Genomic DNA, 19,988 nt, shown 5'->3' on the forward strand with positions numbered 1-19,988 from the left:
TAATTATATCGGAACTACTTTTAATTTTCTTGCTTAAATAATTACGTTTAGCGGTATGACAATCTAATTTAAACTGTTTCGAAAATTGTTTGACATGTTCTTTAAATTCATCACTCGTATTAAACCGCCGTTCCTCATACAAGGCATACAATGCACGTCTTCGTTGATGTAACTCTGCAGTTGCCCACTCACTAAAAACTGATGCATCACTAACCGTGACCGTTTTTGTTGTAAATATCGTATTATAATTTTCCATATATGTGTGAAAGAATGAATTATACATATCATTAGGACTCATGTTTGGAGACAGAACGGGTAGCGCCTGAACTAAACTCTGTTTCATTCTTTCCACGCGGTCCGAGGTTACTGGTACAAAAGTTATCTGTTTTTTCAAGGTATTTTTCCTAGCAGCTTCAAATACCATTAATTGACCTAAATGGTCGGACTCTAAATTGCTGATTACATTTTTTGTAATAGGAAAAATATCTGTGAAAATATTATCTATACAGGTTGCACTAGTAGCAGTCACTCTAGTAGGCTCCATAAAAATGTGGTTCAGATTACATGATTTGAAAACATTCAACAGCCTACAACTTAATGTCGAATTTTCTAAAATATTTACATTAAAGTCGCCGCAAATAAGTAATTTCTTGCTGGAAGGCGATATTTTCAGTAGCACAGATTCCATTATGCTTTCAAATAATTCAAAATTACTTAATGGCGGCCTATACACGCACACAACAATAAATTGCTCCAATTCTACTGCACTTAGTTCTATAGTCCGTTCAACAGACATGGACACAATATCCTTGCGTTCCTTAAATTTTAACTGATTATTTATTATAATTAACGACCCACCATGTATGGAACTATGCCTGGTGAACGAACTTCCTACCTGGTGATTAATAAATTGAGGCATTAATTCATTATTTTTTAACCAGTGTTCAGTAATACATAAAATATCTATATAAAAATCCTTCATAAAAAGTTCAATTTGTAAATCTTTACCTCTAATACATTGAATATTTTGATGCACCAGGTGGATATACTTCCCTTGCTTACAGTTTTTTTCCTTATATTTACTTAAGTCTAGATTGCCAGAGACAGAATCTTTTGTCTTAAAAGCTAGTTTAAATCATTGGTTATGACTGGAACCAATTCCAAGTTCATACTTTGCTGCTCAATAGGAGCAGAATTGTCTGCCAAATTTTTGGCAGAAATGTCAAGTAAATAGGATAGCGATAATGCTATTTGTCTTTTGTAATAATTTGAAAGGTAACAATTACCTTTAGTCAAAAATACCATAGGCATATGGTATTTACTAACAAATTTGTTAGTGTCAATTATGCTAACCTTACTACTATATGTACAAAGATTATATAAAGCTATATTTAACTTATGTCTAGTGTTATTTTCTGCCTCTGACATTTGGGAACAGTAGGGGAATGTGAAAAAAATAATTTTATGCACTGCCATTGAGTTTAACTGTTCAAAGTATTTGACCAAATTATTTTTGTTCACATTGCCCCTATTTCCCATAAAGATAAGCAGTGTCGTCTGAGAATGAATATCACTGTCATTTAAAATTTGTTTTAAAATATTTTCAAAACTACTATGAGGCAAACAATGGTTGATTGTACTAAGTCCCTTTAAGTAAAAGTTTAGAAATGAGCTCATATCGCTTCCAATTTCATCACAGTACATAATAACATTAGGCTTAGGTATACATTTTAGAGAAGTGTCGAAAGAGCTACTACCACTTATATGCTGTTGTTGTAAACTGTCATACAGGCTTGGGTAGAGTGTGCTGGTTGACAAATCCCCGGTCACCTGCTTACATGCACATGACTGGGCATTGGTCAACGACTCAAAGCGGTCTGAATTATGCTTTATCTGGGATATTAAGTCATCCATAGCCAAAGAATATTCATTAATAACTTTTTTTGAACTTTCATTTATGCCTTCCAAAGATTTTATTGAATCCTCCAAAGTCTGAATTTTTGATTTTAACGCCTGTGTGTCAGTTTCATACTGTAATTTACTATTTTCTAACTGAGCAGAATACAAATCCAACTTATCCACTAAGCCTATATTAACTTTACAATATTTTAATTTTTTGAAAAACAATTTATTTATTTTTGACAGTTTTTCTTTTTTTCTAATGACTTTATTCAATTTAATATATTTCTTTAGTTTGTTTCCGCTGCAATTTACTAACCTTGGTGTGGTGGTATCATTGGCTAAATCTGTAGTGACCAAAGGGATTTCAATTGCTGCGGTAACCAACTGGGAGTCAGGCCGGACCAGTTCCTCGAACAAGGTCTGAGTGTGTGCCGCAGCTGCTTGGTTTTGGGCCTCCCGTAGCTCGTAGATTTGTTCGTGGGCGTCGTGCAGTGCTCTCTCCAATGAGTCGATGTCTTTCAGGGCCTGTTCATATGCAGCGTTGCACTCCATAAACCTGTCAACCGTCTCCTGAAGCCGGGCCCGCTCTGAATTTACATTATTGTAATCACTCTCTAATGTACACAGTTCCTTTTTCAACTTATCGTTCCTATCAATTACTAATAAAAGCTCTTTCTCACTGTCTTCTCTTTCACTGAGCAATTGAGCACTAAATTCCTTGGATTGTTTTAATTCCAGCAAGGTAAGTTGGAGCTTATCACACTTTTCAGGCTCCTGCTGGAGAGCCGCTGCTGCGGCTGCTGCAGCTGCTCTGCGTGTTTGCATTGTAGATGGGTTTTTAATGTACTAAACACTAAAACAAAGCAAGAAATCGCTTACTCAAGCTCAGCGGTTGCAGGTAGGTACTTACATGAAATAATGACGCTTAACTATGTCTACACTTGTTCTAGCCTTGTACACACGTTAACACTGAATTGAAAAACACAATTAACAATAACTAGTGACAATACGACCTAGAAAGTGTACAAAGGCGAACAGATATTTCAAATTTATAACCTATAACGGCTACAAACCTGAGACATCAAAGACACTGGTAAACGCCACTAAAACACTTCACTTATTATATTTATACAAAACTTAATGTTAAATCTACTTAGTTTACACTTAAAATAGTAATTATTACACAAAATATCCTTAAAAAATAATTATTTTAAAGGGACCTAGCAAAAGTAGCAAAATCAGCTGCTTATCGTTTTCGGCGAAACGTATATTAATTATCCTTTCTTGGAACATTTGATATCCAAGTTAGACGCCCGATTCCAACCTCATGAATACACAGTTGGCACATTACAAAAGGTCTTGCCAACGAAGACTAATAATGTTGACAACGCCACAAAAACGGAACTACTGAAAGCTGCTAAACTTTTTCTTGGGTTAACAGAAGCAGAAGACCACAAATTCAAATCTGAATACGAACTCTGGCATAATCATTGGTCAAACCTGGAGCCTGAAAAAAAACCTAGAACTGCTATGGGGCCATTGACCAGTGTGATCCAAATTTCTTTCTTTCTTTCTTTCGATCAGAAAGTTGCTATTGATACTGGCCACTTGGCCAGTATCAACAGCAACTGCTGAAAGAAGTTTTTCAACCTTAAAAAGGTTAAAAACATTTTTGCGTAATAGGACGGGACAAGAGCGCCTCACGGGGCTAGCTCTTATGTCTATCCATAGGGAAATAGCTGCCGTAATAGATGCTAATGATATTGTCAATCAACTAATTTTAAGAAGAAAGCGATTAAATATAGTTTTATAAGGAAGTAGTGTCTTTTAATCTGCATCATTATTAATTAAATGTTCGAGACCGCTTTTTATCCGGCTGAGTTTATGACCTGGACCCCCCCCCCCTTAGACTTTCTATATATACGTGCTTGATCGTGAGGATGGCTTCAAACTATCTAATGTATGGAATCCAGTGATTTGTTTGTGTAAAAAACCGGTGAAGTCAGAATTGAACAAACGTAGTGACACTGTGTAGTGTGTTTGGACAGACCATCGAGTGTGAATGCGACCAGTGGTAACGCTGAAAGTGAACGCAGCCGACGCGCGCGAAGGAGGGTAGATCGCGCGCTGTCTATGCAACTTTAACATCCACCCCGCCTTCGTCAGTTTTCCGTGATCATGATGCATGCAACTGCGTCGAAATATCGGGAGCTCGACAAAAATCAAAAAGGTAATCACGGTCTATATCCCGGTCAATATAAGTCTAATGAAATTAAATAATAATAATGATTTACTATTTATTATTTCAGGATTAAGATGAAATGGCGGAAAAGTGTGAAAAAAACTGGATGATGGTGATTTTTAGTATGTGATTTAGGCAGATTTTTTTGGAGTTGGTAATTAGTTTATGTTTAAACATTTTATCATAGGGGTTTCACAAAAAATGAACCTTTTTAATAGTAGTAATTTATTTTTCTCAAACATGCAATGAAATATTGTCTTTACGTTCCTTAAAATGGGCTGGGAAGTAGGTATCGCTTTTTGGGCGCAACAGCTCGAGAGGACTGTAAAGGGATTTCATATTATTTTTTAGGCCTAGGCCTGCAAAGTAACTTTTTTTTATAAAATATTGTCCTTTAGAGCATTTTTTTTATTTCATTGTATGTTTGAGAAAAGCACTATACATGCCTCGGCGTGAAAACGGATTCCCGGCCTCGTATCCCTATCCGGATATACCCACTTGGCCGGAAATCCTCATTTTCCCGGCCTCTGATGTAATGTACTATTTTAATACAACTTACCAATAACAATATATTATTCATTTATATATGATATTTGGCCTATTTAACTTCTAACACTGATTTAGTATAAAAATCGATCTTAAATATTGTTTTTATTATTTTTCCCAGAGTCAGAAAACCACTGTCTATCACATATATTAATATCTCGTTAAAAGAAAAATTCATGCATTTAAGGGTTAAACTAAAGAGAAAATGAATAATATTTATTTTTAGAATATTTTTATATGTTGACAGTATTACATTTTTAATAAAATATTTTGCTAAATCACTTTAGTGTAACGCCGTGTCTTGCGTGGGCGACGGTCGCGCACACCGTCGCCGTCGCGTCTCATACTTCCATATCGATAAGGTTTGATTTCGTATGCGTCGCATCGCCGTCGCGCGACCATCGCGCGACCGTCGCCCACGCAAGCCACGGCGTAATGCCCCCAGTTATCCCAGGTGTGCTCATAAATGCATGAAAAATATTTCGGTTTCCTCATACATAACATTTTAAGTACCTAGTGAGTCCAATGAGTAAACATTATGTATATTTTTTGCAATTTTTTGGCCACTTTCAACACATTCATAGGGAAGTAGCTTTTCCCACGGCTTCGCAGGCGTTAAATATAGACAAAAAGTAGCCTATGTCACTCTCCATCCCTTCAACTATCTCCACTTAAAAAATCACGTCAATTCGTCGCTCCGTTTGGCTGTGAAAGACGGACAAACAGACAGACACACACACTTTCCCATTTAATATTAGTATCGATATGCATCATTTTTTTTTTCATTACAAAAATAGTACATTACGATGCGGAAAAAAGGAACTTCGAAACGAGTGACGATCGAAGGGAGTGTTTTAAATCGACACGAGTTACCAATTTCCTTTTCGTACGTGTATCGTACGACGTTTTTCAGACAGATGGCCCTCCGAAGTTTCGACCCGGAGCCCGTTTCTCGAAGATACAAATTACAATTTACAAGTGGTTGTCAATGTCTAACGGCTCAGCCACGACATTGGTATAAGCGCGACAGCGGCGAGCGGCGGCCGTACATTGAAGCGAGACACAGCGATGGGACTTTTCATTCGCACGTATGGCTGCCGCTCACCGCTGCCGCGCTTAGACCAATGTCGTGGCTGGGCCGTAAGGGTGCGCGCCCACGGGCGACAAAGTTGCTCGGCGACTTTTTTGTCTCTGTCGTCGCTCCTCGCGACAATTTACAAGGTGCGCCCATGGAGACGACAGTGACGCAACTTTTTCTTAAAAATTGTACTTAGTATCACCATGAATTTCGAAGAGACAGCTGTGGTTTGTGCGCATCTTTAAAAAACGAAGAAAAAAGCGAAAAAGACGATATTGGGTTCATCCGTTATGGTTGGATAGACTGAAAACTGGAAAATTTCATACAACGTTCATGAAATTAGGAGCCCATCCAAAAAAAAAAAATAGTTTAATTAGCGTTGAAAGTTTTGATGAACTGGTTAGAATTTTACAACCCTCCATCGTTTTTTCTCAATAATGTCGGAACATTCTTTTCAATTCTTGTCATATAAAATCGGTCTTTCCTCTACTTCTTCAATTAAACGACAGATATCAATGTCATCTTCAACATTCGGCATTTTAAATTATAGTTTTTTCGGATAATAACATACGTTCGCCCAGGCGGTTGAGTGATAACTGTCAAAATGACAATCGACCGGCGACTATTTTGTCGCCGTGTGCGCACTTGCATTGAAACCAGTAGGGAAGGAGACAGTTGCGTCGCAGGCTTGTCGCCGAACCCGCAGACAAAAAAGTTGCGTCGCAACGTGGGCGCGCTTTCATACTAGTATGCTAACCGATGATGTGAGCGACAAAAAAGTCGCAGCCAAAAGCCGCCCGTGTGCGCGCTCTCTAATACGACAAGTTGGAAAGAGACTTGTAGACCGCTTGTAACTTGTAACTTTCAGTTTTGGGAAATGGGCCCCTGACAAGAAATGAACCAATTCTCGCACTAGTGCGTAAAAAACGCATCATCTGTACTGAAATAGTACATCACGATACAAGTGCGAAAAAAAGGAAGTTAGAAACGAGTGGCGACAAATTAAAACACGACCGAAGGGAGTGTTTTAAATCGACATGAGTTACGAATTTCCTTTTCGCACGAGTATCGTACGACGTTTTTCAGTACAGATGCCATCCGAAGTTGCGGCATGACATATAACATCAGGCCGTCCCTATCGAAGTTGCAAATAGTGCGATAGGGACGGCCTTTTATCATTTATCGCGCGACCATACTGCCGGTTTAATTATGTATAAACTTAATAAAGGGTACATATGTATATCCGCGCTCGCTCTACGATACGAGCACTTCATTCTATACACACTCGCTTTTATAGACTACGCAAAAGCTTTTATTTCTATTTGGAGAGCTTTACAACAATGCGAACTACCATCCAAAACAATGCAACGTACACAGGTCATAGATATTTATAATATACACATACAGTGCAGGTACATACATATGAAAAATGTAGGTACCTATAGTATAAATCTGAATCTGAAATATTATTACTGACATGGCATATACAGGTAGATAGATAGATAGATTTTTATTGGTATTAATCATACACTGTCAGTTTACAATCATAAATTACAAAAAAAATAACAATTATATATAATTTCAACAATATTATTTGTTAATTAATTTATGAACATGTAATGTGAATATAATGAATTGTTATTTTTTTTAACAAAATTAAAACATATATATTAATGACATTATTATTGATACAGATACAATAAAATGGGGACTTGGACACTTCAATTTACCAGGTACTCATTCACCGAGTAGCAGGCCATGTTTGTGCAGTAGGTTTTAAAATTTAAACTCACGAACAAAGGTACGGTATGTTGCAAGCATTTTAATTTTTTCAGGTATTTTATTATATATTTTAGCGCCCATCACACCAAGGGACTTACCAGTTTTCTGAAGCCTGTGTGTGGGTACAGCTAGCCCTGGTTTCCTCCTTGCGGAATTGACCTTTGCGATTGGAAACTCATGCAGGTTTCTTCTCACATATTTTCCTACCTCAAAAATATACAGAGAGGGCACAGTTAATATATTAAGGTCAATAAAGAGTTGTTTAGCGGGCTCATCCGGTGGAACGCCGCATATTAGCCGAACAATCTTTTTTTGGAGAATGAATGGGCGGTCTCTGTCCGCTGCTAGGCCCCACAGGTCTATTCCACTACTTAAGTGAGTATGGAAATAAGCATAGTATGCCGTGATTAGATTTTTTAAGGATAGTGTACGCCTTAAGCGCGATAGGGCGTAGTATGCGGTGTTTAATTTAGAACATAATACGTCAATGTGCTCGCCCCACTGCAAGCCCCTATCAAAAGTGAAGCCCACATAACGAGAATGACATACGGTCTCGACCTGAATACTGTTAACGTCAATATTGAGACTAAAAGCTTTTCCAGTAAGTGAAAAATGGATGAGGTTTGTTTTGGCAACATTCAGTTGCATTCCGTTACACTCAAACCAGTACAGCAATTGAAAAATGACATCTTTCGTGTTGGTCTGCAGTGCGTCGTGACTGTTGCCATGAAAGACTGCACAGATATCATCCGCGTACATTATAAATTAAGCAAATGAGCTGGGAAAAGGTAGATCGTTCACGAGCAGAGCAAACACGGTATTCCCGACGTTCGATCCCTGGGGCACGGATCTGTCTCCGATGGATCCAAACTCAGAACGATCGCCATTTACGTCTGTTAATTGACTACGGTCAGCTAAAAACGACTTTATTACATCTGAGGCTGTACCACGTATACCGTAATGTCCTAGTTTAGATATTATAAGTCCATGGTCAACCAGATCAAATGCGCGGGATAGATCAAAAAATATAGCGACCACGTGCTGTTTTGCCTCATAGTCGTCGAGGACAGTTCGTAGTAGTTTGCGCGCTGCACCTACGGTAGACCGGCCCGCCCGATAGACGTACTGCTCGTCACCGAGTGCCCCGTTCTTATTGAGAAACCCTATAAGTCTATCACAAAGCCCTGATTCAAAAATCTTGGAGACTGCGGGTACAAGGGATATTGGTCCATAATTTTTCATCGAGTCCTTGGCACCCTTCCCTTTATAAACTGGGGTCACCTTGATTTTTTTAAGCGATTCCGGATAGCAACCTTTATGTAATGAGAAATTGAAATATTCGCACATGTGGTGAATAAAGTTTAATGGCAGCCTATGGAGGATTGAGGGGGATCCTTTTAATTTACCGAAGATTTTTTTGTCGAATTTCATTTCCCAAATAGCCTAAGACCGGTACGATATTTTTGAAAATAATTCTATAACAGTAGTTTTATTTCATATACAGCGCTTAATCGCAATTTAAAAAACCTATATTTTCGAATCCACCAATAGTTTGGAATAGAAGATATTAAAAAAAACTACGCCCAGAAAATAAGCGTTTTCTTTCAGCAAAATACCTAACAGTAATTTAATGGTGGAAACATGTAGAAAAAAATCCGTTTTAAGGTTTACAACCCGAAGCCACCTATACATATGACGGGAAATAAGACTATTTTTATTGATATAGAATTTTTGAATTTTGTCTAACGTGCTCTAGAGCTGATATAATAACAGATATTTTTAAGCAGAAATGAATAGCACATAATTTTTCAGATATTTAACATATAAAAACCACCAACATATTTATATGGAAATAAAAAAATCTAAATATTTGACCGGGCAAATTCGAAACAGATAATAGTACGAGGTTGACTTTTATTGTCCCTATTTAACAATATTAACAGCATGATAATCCACCCAATAAGTTTGACCTTTATTTAATACTTACTTTTTTTGCGTGGTTTGGTTTGGACCTTAGTGTCTTACATTTAGGAATCCATATGGCAAACCACCACACCAGTGGAGCTGGGCCGAGAGTAGGTGATGAGCCGTGTCGCATGCTTTTTATTCTGTTCTTCTATTACACATTAACGTAAATGAGGAGGCACACTGACATTTTACCCCGCCAGGCGGCGCCTATGCAAGAGTCTAGGCATGTCACTGTCATTCATATGTGAGAGAGAGAAAAAACATAATTTATCAGCTTCTCGCTCTCACTTCTCACGGACTAATAGGGTGGCGCCATCTGTCATATCCTTTGAGTGTTCCTCCTCATTACATGCCTGTTTCTACATAAATAATATTTTAGGTAGATTAAAAACAGACGTTTCCCACCGATAATGGCGCGTACGGTTGAACAACAGCTTTGCCCCTCTTGTGGAACACATAAGTATAGTTAAGTTTAAGCTAGTTTTATAGTTGTTTATTCCTTTTTTGTTACGCACGCCGTGTTTACCTTTAAGTGGTTGTGACACCATACCTTTACAGTTTTAGCTTGTACAGAGTCAATGTATCGTTGTCAACAATCGTTGGTAAACCTTAATAAATAAAATAAATAAATAAATAAATAATAAAGTCCAAAGTAATTAAAAAAATTACATATTTATTTTAGGCATGCGAGTTGACAGTCGTCGAAAAGAGTATATACTTGTCAGTACATACATCTATCTCACGTTTTTCTCTTCTACCATTTGACAGATCTCCGTCATCTTGTGAAATGTATTTTTCCATTCTTCAGAATCGTTGAAGCAACGCTTGTTACAAACACGCGAAAGCTATGAAAAGTCTAATTTCGACCCATATGTCACGGCCAGGTATAGCCCCGGCGATTATCGTTAGACTTACAAGCCACAGGTCACGAGTTCAAATCTCTGTCGTCGCATACGTAGATATTACAGCTTTTTTAATTCATTTTTTTAATGTTTTATTTATATTATAAGTTAATGAGTACAAGCTACTGCAATGACATTAAATACAAGGACGCACAATTCATAACAAAAATGTTTTAAAAATCTGGGTCTAAATTGCATTTATAACATTCTTGTTGATGCTAATAACGTTAAATTCTTATCTGCTTAGGAAAAAAATCGTTCATATCATAACCAACTTAGTGTATAAAGACCTATATCAAAATTGCAAATGGAACTGCGACACACTAAAAACTCTTTATCAAAATACCTTTTGTCATAATATGCTCAAATGACTTATATGTCAAAATGAATTGCGAACGAATATTGAATGAATGGAGCCGCTACCAATATATAATAAGTATGTATGTATTAGATATTTCCAATTTATTCCATAAATAGAAATACCTAAAAAGGCCGCAATTTTACTTCTTCATTACATAAACTTTAAAAATACCCTACTGTATCATCTTTATCTTGGTCACTTGTACTCCGTTTATTACAATAAATGTATGTAATGTTTGTATGTGTAAATTTCCTGAAATAAATGTCATATCTTGTTGTCACAAAGAAAAATTTACAGGGCTTCCAAGAATCTCGAGCTGGAAAGATACAAATTAAAATATTTTCTATGAAAATAATTAAATTCGACAGCAGACAACCCAAAGGGGTAATCGGATTTATTTGTTATAGGCATTTGTTTTAAATTAAATACCAGAGGCTCTGATCTGATAGTGGGATATTCTTTAAAAATTAATTTCAAAAGGAGATTTAATGTTGGTAATGCCATTCAAATAATATTAGAAGTGTCTACGCGAGTGTTCAAATTTAATTATAGGATAGCACATATTGAAAGTACTGTAATATGGGTACAAAAGCCTACTTATTTAAATATAAAATACATAGCAAAAAGTATAGAAAGGACCTACGACTTTTCGACTTTTTATTTGTTACACTACATACCGACCATACAACTGACTCTAATTAATCTTGGTTTTAAAAAGTGTAAAATGTAGACCTAAGTGCGTTTTCACATTATCCGATCCGATATCGGATGTCGGACCGATACATTACAGGCGGAATCTTGGATTCTTCTATTGATATCCTTCCGACATCCGTTATCGGATCGGATAATGTGAAAACGGTCTAATAGCGACTCAATAGTTTTTGTTCCTTGACGGTCATTAATTTGAACTAATAAAATTATTTATTTAAATCCATACAATTACAACGAGTATTATAATGTACTCGTATAATACATTCATTTTGTAATGTAATCCAAAGAAATAACTTATAGAAATATATTCTACCCTTTTTGCTTGTTTTCTGATTACTATTTAGCCAATTTTTCATTGAGTCATACCATGGATTTTCAATAGGGACTGAGCTCACACTTTTTTTGCCATACTAAATTGAACTTTATCACCGGTGTAGAAAGGCGTTCTTATCAGACTAGTAAAAGTGTGTCCACATGAGAGGGTCAAAGTTTGGGCTGGTGTCCCTCTCGCACGTGTGACCAGTGTTAAAGAGATTACTATAGTAGTAGTATTTTTACCTGTATGATAACTAAGTTTATAAACTTCTTAAATTATTTTTGTATTATATCGACTATATCGAGGCAAGGATATTAATACCTTGTAACGAATTGGTAAGTCATTATTATGAAGCCATAAAACCAAAGATTTGCGCAATTAAAAAAAACCTTTAATTCGGTATTAGTAGATTTGGTAGTAACTTTGAATATTGACTGGTATCCCCAAATAATGACAGTGATGACGTCATTCAAATAATTTTGACAGTGGCAATAAGAGCGAGAGGGACACCAGCCCCAACTTTACCCTCTCATGTGGACACACTTTTTGGCCTAACAACTCAATCTAGCTTAATAATATATAAATCTATGAGTCATACCGGACAACTGTCACTGTACATTTGTAATGGTCGATGGTTAGCTAAGACAGAGTATTGCGGTTAGTAGGAACGATGTTGAACCTTAGGTTACCTTCAATCAATACTAATACTGAAAGACAATTTTTAAACTTATTGCATTACATGTGTCTAACAAAATTTCAATGAAATGGGTTGTAAATCTAATACTAAAAAAAAAACAATATTTAAAAAGAGGTTTGATAAGGGTATAAAAGATAAAAAAATAATAACAAGAAATAAAAGATTTCCATTGCCGAGGATCGAACCCACGACGTCAGGTCAGGAGCGCGCCCATCGTCTTACGCTACTATAACTGAGCTATTTAAGCGATAGTAAAGGTGGTGAAATATATTATTATACCGCGATGTAATGAAAATACGAATGAATAACTAACTTTTGAAATAATGCAGAAAATGACATCGTCAATAGTAGAGTTTGTAGGTAAATGAAAAATATGAAAATACTTCTTTCAGTACAGGTTTTAGCGCTTCTTGGCGTGCATTTAAAGGTGGATTATTTTTTATTCTTCTTTATTTTGATCTTAACGAAAAGTCTGTTCCAATTTTTTTGCTGATATAATTTTTGCCCTGAATGTTATTCCGAGCTAGTAAAATACTGAACTTCCGTTTTGTTTTTAGGGTGGTTTCAGCAGAAATAGTGTTTCAACACATAATGTAGATACAAAACAACCATAACTTCACTTGTCCTTTTATTGCTTGTGTCATAACTAATTTAATTAATCCGCTTTTTGCTACTACAAAGTATCATTCACAAAAATAGGTGGTTTCTTAATGTGTTATAAAGGTCATAAATTAAAGTAGTCGAATTTAAAACAAAAGTCCTGATACCAAATTCACCTGATTTTGAGTGAATTAAAATAATCTTTTTTTTTTACTATATTATACGTTTCTTGTCACAAATTTTGGTGGCTTAACTAAAAAAACTATACCAAATTACCAAACTTAATTTTTGGTGACATAAAAAGTACTGTTATAGAATTAAGTTATTTTCCCAGTAGTAGCAAGACCGGATAGCTCTTGGGGTAAAACGAATTTTGCCAACTACACGTTTGTCAACTCAATCTTTCCCATAATAACATTTGACAACGTTAAAATCCGTCAAATGATAATTTCCCAAACTGTTGTAATGCAACTTTTATAATCCCAACTGTTAATTTCGCAAATGTTTCACTTTGACTAGAAAAGTTTGCTCAACTCTACTTTCGTCAAATTAATTACTGGACAAAATTATTTAGTCAAATAATTTGTTTAGTAAAAAAATTTTTCCTTTAAAACACACCATGCAAAACCACTTTTTGACAAGTGTTTTAACATGATTGTTTTCATTTACCGAATTTCATTTCCCAAACAGATTTTAACAACTACCGACGAAAATACCATAATTATGACGAGTCAAATAATCTTTAAAAACCTAAACATAGCCTAAAAACCTAAAAGTAGGTTAAGGTTAGGTTGGAACTGCGACCCCCACACAAAACTGTTGCCAAGAAAGTAGGTTTAGGTTAGGTTGGAACTGCGACCCCCACACAAAATGTTGCTAAAAAAGTAGGTTTAGGTTAGGTTAGAACTGCGACCCTCACACAAAACTGTTGCGAGGAAAGTAGGTTCAGGTTAGGTTAGAACTGCGACCCCCACACAAAACTGTTGCTAAGAAAGTAGGTTTAGGTTAGGTCAGAACTGCGACCCCCACACAAAACTTTGCTAAGAAAGTAGGTTTATGTTAGGTTGGAGCTGCGACCCCCACACAAAACTCTTGCTAAGAAAGTAGGTTTAGGTTAGGTTGGAACTGCGACCATCACACAAAACTGTTGCTAAGACAGTAAGTAGGTTTAGGTTAGGTTAGAACTGCGACCCCCACACAAAACTGTTGCTAAGAAAGTAGGTTTAGGTTAGGTTAGAACTGCGACCCCCACACAAAACTGTTGCGAAGAAAGTAGGTTTAGGTTAGGTTAGAACTGCGATCCCCACACAAAATGTTGCTAAGAAAGTAGGTTTAGGTTAGGTTAGAACTGCGACCCCCACACAAAATGTTGCTAAAAAAGTAGGTTAGGTTAGAACTGCGACCCCCACACAAAACTGTTGCGAAGAAAGTAGGTTTAGGTTAGGTTTGAACTGCGACCCCCACACAAAACTGTTGCTTAGAAAGTAGGTTTAGGTTAGGTTAGAACTGCGACCCCACACAAAACTTTGCTAAAAAAGTAGGTTTAGGTTAGGTTAGAACTGCGACCTCCACACAAAACTGTTGCGAAGAAAGTAGGTTTAGGTTAGCTTAGAACTGCGACCCCCACACAAAACTGTTGCTAAGAAAGTAGGTTTAGGTTAGAACTGCGACCCCCACACAAAACTTTGCTAAGAAAGTAGGTTTAGGATCCGGGAAGATGCTGGAGCGCATCATAGCTTCCCGGATTAATCGGCACATGAATGAGACGGGACCAAATCTGTCGGACCGGCAGTATGGCTTCCGCAATGGCAGATCAACAATGGATGCATTGGGGGCACTGAGGGCCTTCTGTGAGGATGCTCAGAGGAGAGGGGAGGGAGCCATTGCGGTGTCTTTGGACATTGCCAATGCGTTTGGTACCCTCCCGTACTCGGTGATTCGTGAGGCTCTCAAATACCACGAGGTGCCCCCATACCTGAGGCGGGTCATAGATCATTACCTGACAGACAGGGTGGTGGTCTGCGACACCCCTAGTGGACGGCTGGAGAGGCGGATGGCCTGTGGTGTTCCCCAGGGGTCGGTGCTTGGACCACTGTTGTGGAACATCGGTTTCGACTGGGCCATCCGCGCAGAGTTGCTCCCCCGGATGGCCCTCATGTGTTATGCAGATGACACAATGGTGGCCGTTCGGGGCCAGGAACTAAGAGAGGCATTGCGGAGGGCTGAAGTGGCGGCGGACCTGATAGTCCTCAGAATCCGCCTCCTGGGACTGAAGGTCTCGCTCTCTAAAACCGAGGCAATTGTTTTCGGCAGGAGAGGATGGAGGGTGCCTGCAGGTACCACCCTCAAATTGGACAATGAGGAGATACAGGTGGGGCCTTGTTTGAAGTACCTTGGCCTAGTGCTGGATGGCAAATGGAAGTTTGGGGAGCACTTCCGCCAAATTGCTCCCCGAATAGTGGCTGCAGCTTCGGAGATGGGACGATTGCTGCCGAATGTGGGAGGTCCCTCACATGCATGTCGACGCCTATACGCTGGAGTAGCTCGATCTATGGCGCTCTATGGGGCCCCGATTTGGGCTGATAAGCTCAATAGTGAAAATAAGGCCCTATTACGGAAGCCCCAAAGAGTCATAGCCATACGGGTATGTAGAGCGTATGTGACGGTGGGCTGGGCGGCGGCATGTGTGATAGCGGGCACCTCCCCTTGGGAGCTAGATGCTGGAGTATTATCCGAAGCGCATAAGAGCAGGATTAGGAACAGAGAGACAGGAGTTTTCCCTGCTCCAGAGGAAGTCAGGAATGAACGAAAAATAGCGCTCGAAAGAATGAGGGAGAGGTGGAAGACTGACCTGGAGAGCTGCCTCTATGGAACTTGGACTATAGGGGCGGTTCTCCCGTCATTGGACGGATGGTTGGACCGCACTCATGGCAGAGTGGGATTCAGACTAGTGCAGGTGCTGACTGGACACGGGTGTTTCGGTCACTACCTGCACATGATTGGTAGGGAGCCCACCCCGGTCTGCCATCAGTGCGGTGAGGCGGACGACACAGCCCAGCACACATTGATGGACTCTAACCGCTGGATCGTAGAGAGGAATGCGTTGGTGGCAATTATTGGGACGAATGATCTCTCGCTGCACAGCGTTGTGGCGGCCATGCTGAGCAGCGAGAGATCTTGGATGGGCCTCCTCAACCCGGGGGTGAGATGCGTAAATGCATTCCCCTGCGTCAAAAAAAAAAAAAAAAAGGTTAGAACTGCGACCCCCACACAAAACTTTGCTAAGAAAGTAGGTTTGGGTTAGGTTAGAACTGCGAGCCCCACACAAAACTGTTGCGAAGAAAGTAGGTTTAGGTTAGGTTAGAACTGCGACCCCCACACAAAACTTTGCTAAGAAAGTAGGTTTAGGTTAGGTTGGAACTGCGACCCCCACACAAAACTGTTGCTAAGAAAGTAGGTTTAGGTTAGGTTAGAACTGCGGCCCCCACACAAAACTGTTGCTAAGAAAGTAGGTTTAGGTTAGAACTGCGACCCCCACACAAAACTTTGCTAAGAAAGTAGGTTTAGGTTAGGTTGGAACTGCGACCCCCACACAAAACTGTTGCTAAGAAAGTAGGTTTAGGTTAGGTTAGAACTGCGACCCCCACACAAAACTGTTGCTAAGAAAGTAGGTTTAGGTTAGAACTGCGACCCCCACACAAAACTTTGCTAAGAAAGTAGGTTTAGGTTAGGTTGGAACTGCGACCCCCACACAAAACTGTTGCTAAGAAAGTAGGTTTAGGTTAGGTTAGAACTGCGGCCCCCACACAAAACTGTTGCTAAGAAAGTAGGTTTAGGTTGGAACTGCGACCCCCACACAAAACTGTTGCTAAGAAAGTAGGTTTAGGTTAGGTTAGAACTGCGACCCCCACACAAAACTGTTGCGAAGAAAGTAGGTTTAGGTTAGGTTTGAACTGCGACCCCCACACAAAACTGTTGCTTAGAAAGTAGGTTTAGGTTAGGTTAGAACTGCGACCCCCACACAAAACTTTGCTAAAAAAGTAGGTTTAGGTTAGGTTAGAACTGCGACCTCCACACAAAACTGTTGCGAAGAAAGTAGGTTTAGGTTAGCTTAGAACTGCGACCCCCACACAAAACTGTTGCTTAGAAAGTAGGTTTAGGTTAGGTTAGAACTGCGACCCCCACACAAAACTTTGCTAAGAAAGTAGGTTTGGGTTAGGTTAGAACTGCGAGCCCCACACAAAACTGTTGCTAAGAAAGTAGGTTTAGGTTAGGTTAGAACTGCGACCCCCACACAAAACTTTGCTAAGAAAGTAGGTTTAGGTTAGGTTGGAACTGCGACCCCCACACAATACTGTTGCTAAGAAAGTAGGTTTAGGTTAGGTTAGAACTGCGGCCCCCACACAAAACTGTTGCTAAGAAAGTAGGTTTAGGTTAGAACTGCGACCCCCACACAAAACTTTGCTAAGAAAGTAGGTTTAGGTTAGGTTGGAACTGCGACCCCCACACAAAACTGTTGCTAAGAAAGTAGGTTTTGGTTAGGCTAAAACTGCGACCCCCACACAAAATGTTGGTAAGAAAGTAGGTTTAGGTTAGGTTAGAACTGCGATCCCCACACAAAATGTTGCTAAAAAAGTAGGTTTATTTCGAATACATTAAGATTTGGTAATAAAAAAAAATGTCAAAGTAAATGTTGTTTATTTATATTTTTGTCAACTCGGTTTGAGTAAACAAGGTTTGTTAAAATAGAAAATGCCTAAGAAATGTTTTACCAAATGTTAGATTTGGCTTTTTTTCTGTTGGGATAATATTGGTTGGCAATTAATCATTTTGATTAATTGAAGTTTGGTAAAATGAACATTGCCAAAGTAAGGAAATGTCTAAATATTTATTTGGATATCATTATTTTGGCAAATATGTATCACATGATAAGTTGGGAAATGATGAGTTGCCTTTTAAATTTTTGGGATACATTGTTTGGGATGTGAAAATCTGGCAAATAACTTTCGGTAATACATTAGTAACCCGGATTGAGGTGGGGAAGCCGTAAACATCTTTAGTTCCTTTAGCTTTGAGTTTTTTTAAGATTTTCAATACTTCATTACAAGTAAATGGTACAATAAACATAGTAGACGCTTGGGACGGGCAGGCAGCACGCAGCAGGCGCATCGCATCCCCCAGGCGCGGGCGCACCGGGGTGTCGCGCACCACGCCCAGGTAGTGCCGGTTGAGCGCGTCAGCCAGCTCACAGCCGGTGCCGCGCTGACCGCACACCGCTCGACGCAGCACGCCGAACTCGTCCTTGCCACCCATTCGATTCTTGCAAGTCTCAGTTTTAATGACGTCCCATAATAGTAGAGGAGTGGAATGAGAGTTTGTATGGGAGGGGTCATAATAATTCCCACAGAACCGAAGTTTGGTTTTTTTAGTTCTTTGTGTGTGTCTTTTTGACATACTAAAAATATAGTAAAATATATTTATGCAAAATTAGTTTTTTCGACCGCCAAAAGTTGTATGAAAAATTACTATGGAAAAAAAATCCTAAAATTTAAAAATCGTCTCTGGTATCAACTCATGGGGAATTAAGCGGCAAAAACTTTTATAGCGTTGATGTTTAGCAAAAATATAAATATTTTTCAGTATTTCGGTAAAATAAAAAATGATAAAAATCATAAATTTGATGAAAGGAAGTAATTAAAACATAAATTTCAGCAATTGAATTTTTTTCATAGGTACCACACCATGGTAAATACGGGTACGATCCGCTTGATGATAAGCAGTCACAGTAGCCTATGACGCCTGCCACTCTAGAGCCGCCCACAGAGAACCTCCTATAGAGTGGCAGTCTTGTATATTTGGTTCGCGATACGAGTCACCAGTGTTTGGGGTGCGAGGAGCGGGCGGGGAATGTGTTAAGCGCGCTGTGATTGGCCGTTTCAAGGACGGCGGGCAGTCGCGCCAGATGAAAAGGGACAGAAGTATGACTGTCCCTCTACTGACGCGTAAGTGGCCAATGTAAGTTGACCTATGCCGGCTCTGAATAAATTATAAATATGACTTATTTGTGGAATGTAATGCCGTCTGTTTTTAAATTTGAGCTTCTTGTTACCTTTCCACACCATTTCACACTACAGGTGGACATCTTTAAGGCATCAAAATACCCTTTTCCAATTTTTTTGTGCGAAAAACACGCGCTGCTTTCGGGTCTGTTACTTGGTCGATACTGATCGGGCACGGCGAGCGCCCGCGCTTATATCAGTGCAAATACTAGGAAGGCTGGCGACCGCGAGTCGTCTTGTAATAGATGTCTATAGGGGTTGGTCTGTGAGAGCCGCCATATGCACGTTGCTGGCCTTTTAGCGTACCTTTACACTAGAGATGCGCTACGTGATAGTGTTTCATATCCACCAATCATGTTCACTGTTCACAAAGCGTAGCGCTAGTGGGAACGGGTTCGACTAAGCTGATTGTGGATATCAGACGCATCCATAATACATATCTGGTGGAAAGGCACCCTTAACAGTCCTCAGCTAGCTCGCAGACTAAGGAGCGTCCGCGGGAGAAAAATCCTCCTATTGCGATAACCGTATTTACTCGTACCATAAACTTGTTCAATGTAAGTACATAAATTGTCGCATCCCAAACAAAAACTGTCCATAAAGCATTATATCGAACACGAGAGAAAACCAAAACCTAATAATCATTGGTTTTCTTAGTCATAAATCTGCGCATCCACACACCCTGGACCCGTATATGGTCGCACACTGCGGCTTCTTCTTCAATCTAGCGTTTTCCCGGCCTAGCGCCAGGGTCCGCTTTCCTGCCCAGTCTTCTCCACTTTACCCGGTCTTCAGCATTCTTAGACATGAGCTTGTTCTCTTGC

At 39.1% G+C, this 19,988-nt stretch overlaps 1 protein-coding gene across 1 annotated transcript in view; it reads right to left on the reverse strand.

Moving 5' to 3' along the window:
• The window catches only part of LOC125240490 (SCY1-like protein 2), a 202,238-nt gene that overhangs the window by 169,475 nt on the left and 12,775 nt on the right, over positions 1 to 19,988 (reverse strand). The window lies entirely within an intron of this gene.

Source organism: Leguminivora glycinivorella, chromosome Z (assembly GCF_023078275.1).
Source record: "Leguminivora glycinivorella isolate SPB_JAAS2020 chromosome Z, LegGlyc_1.1, whole genome shotgun sequence".
NCBI classification, from domain to species: domain Eukaryota; kingdom Metazoa; phylum Arthropoda; class Insecta; order Lepidoptera; family Tortricidae; genus Leguminivora; species Leguminivora glycinivorella.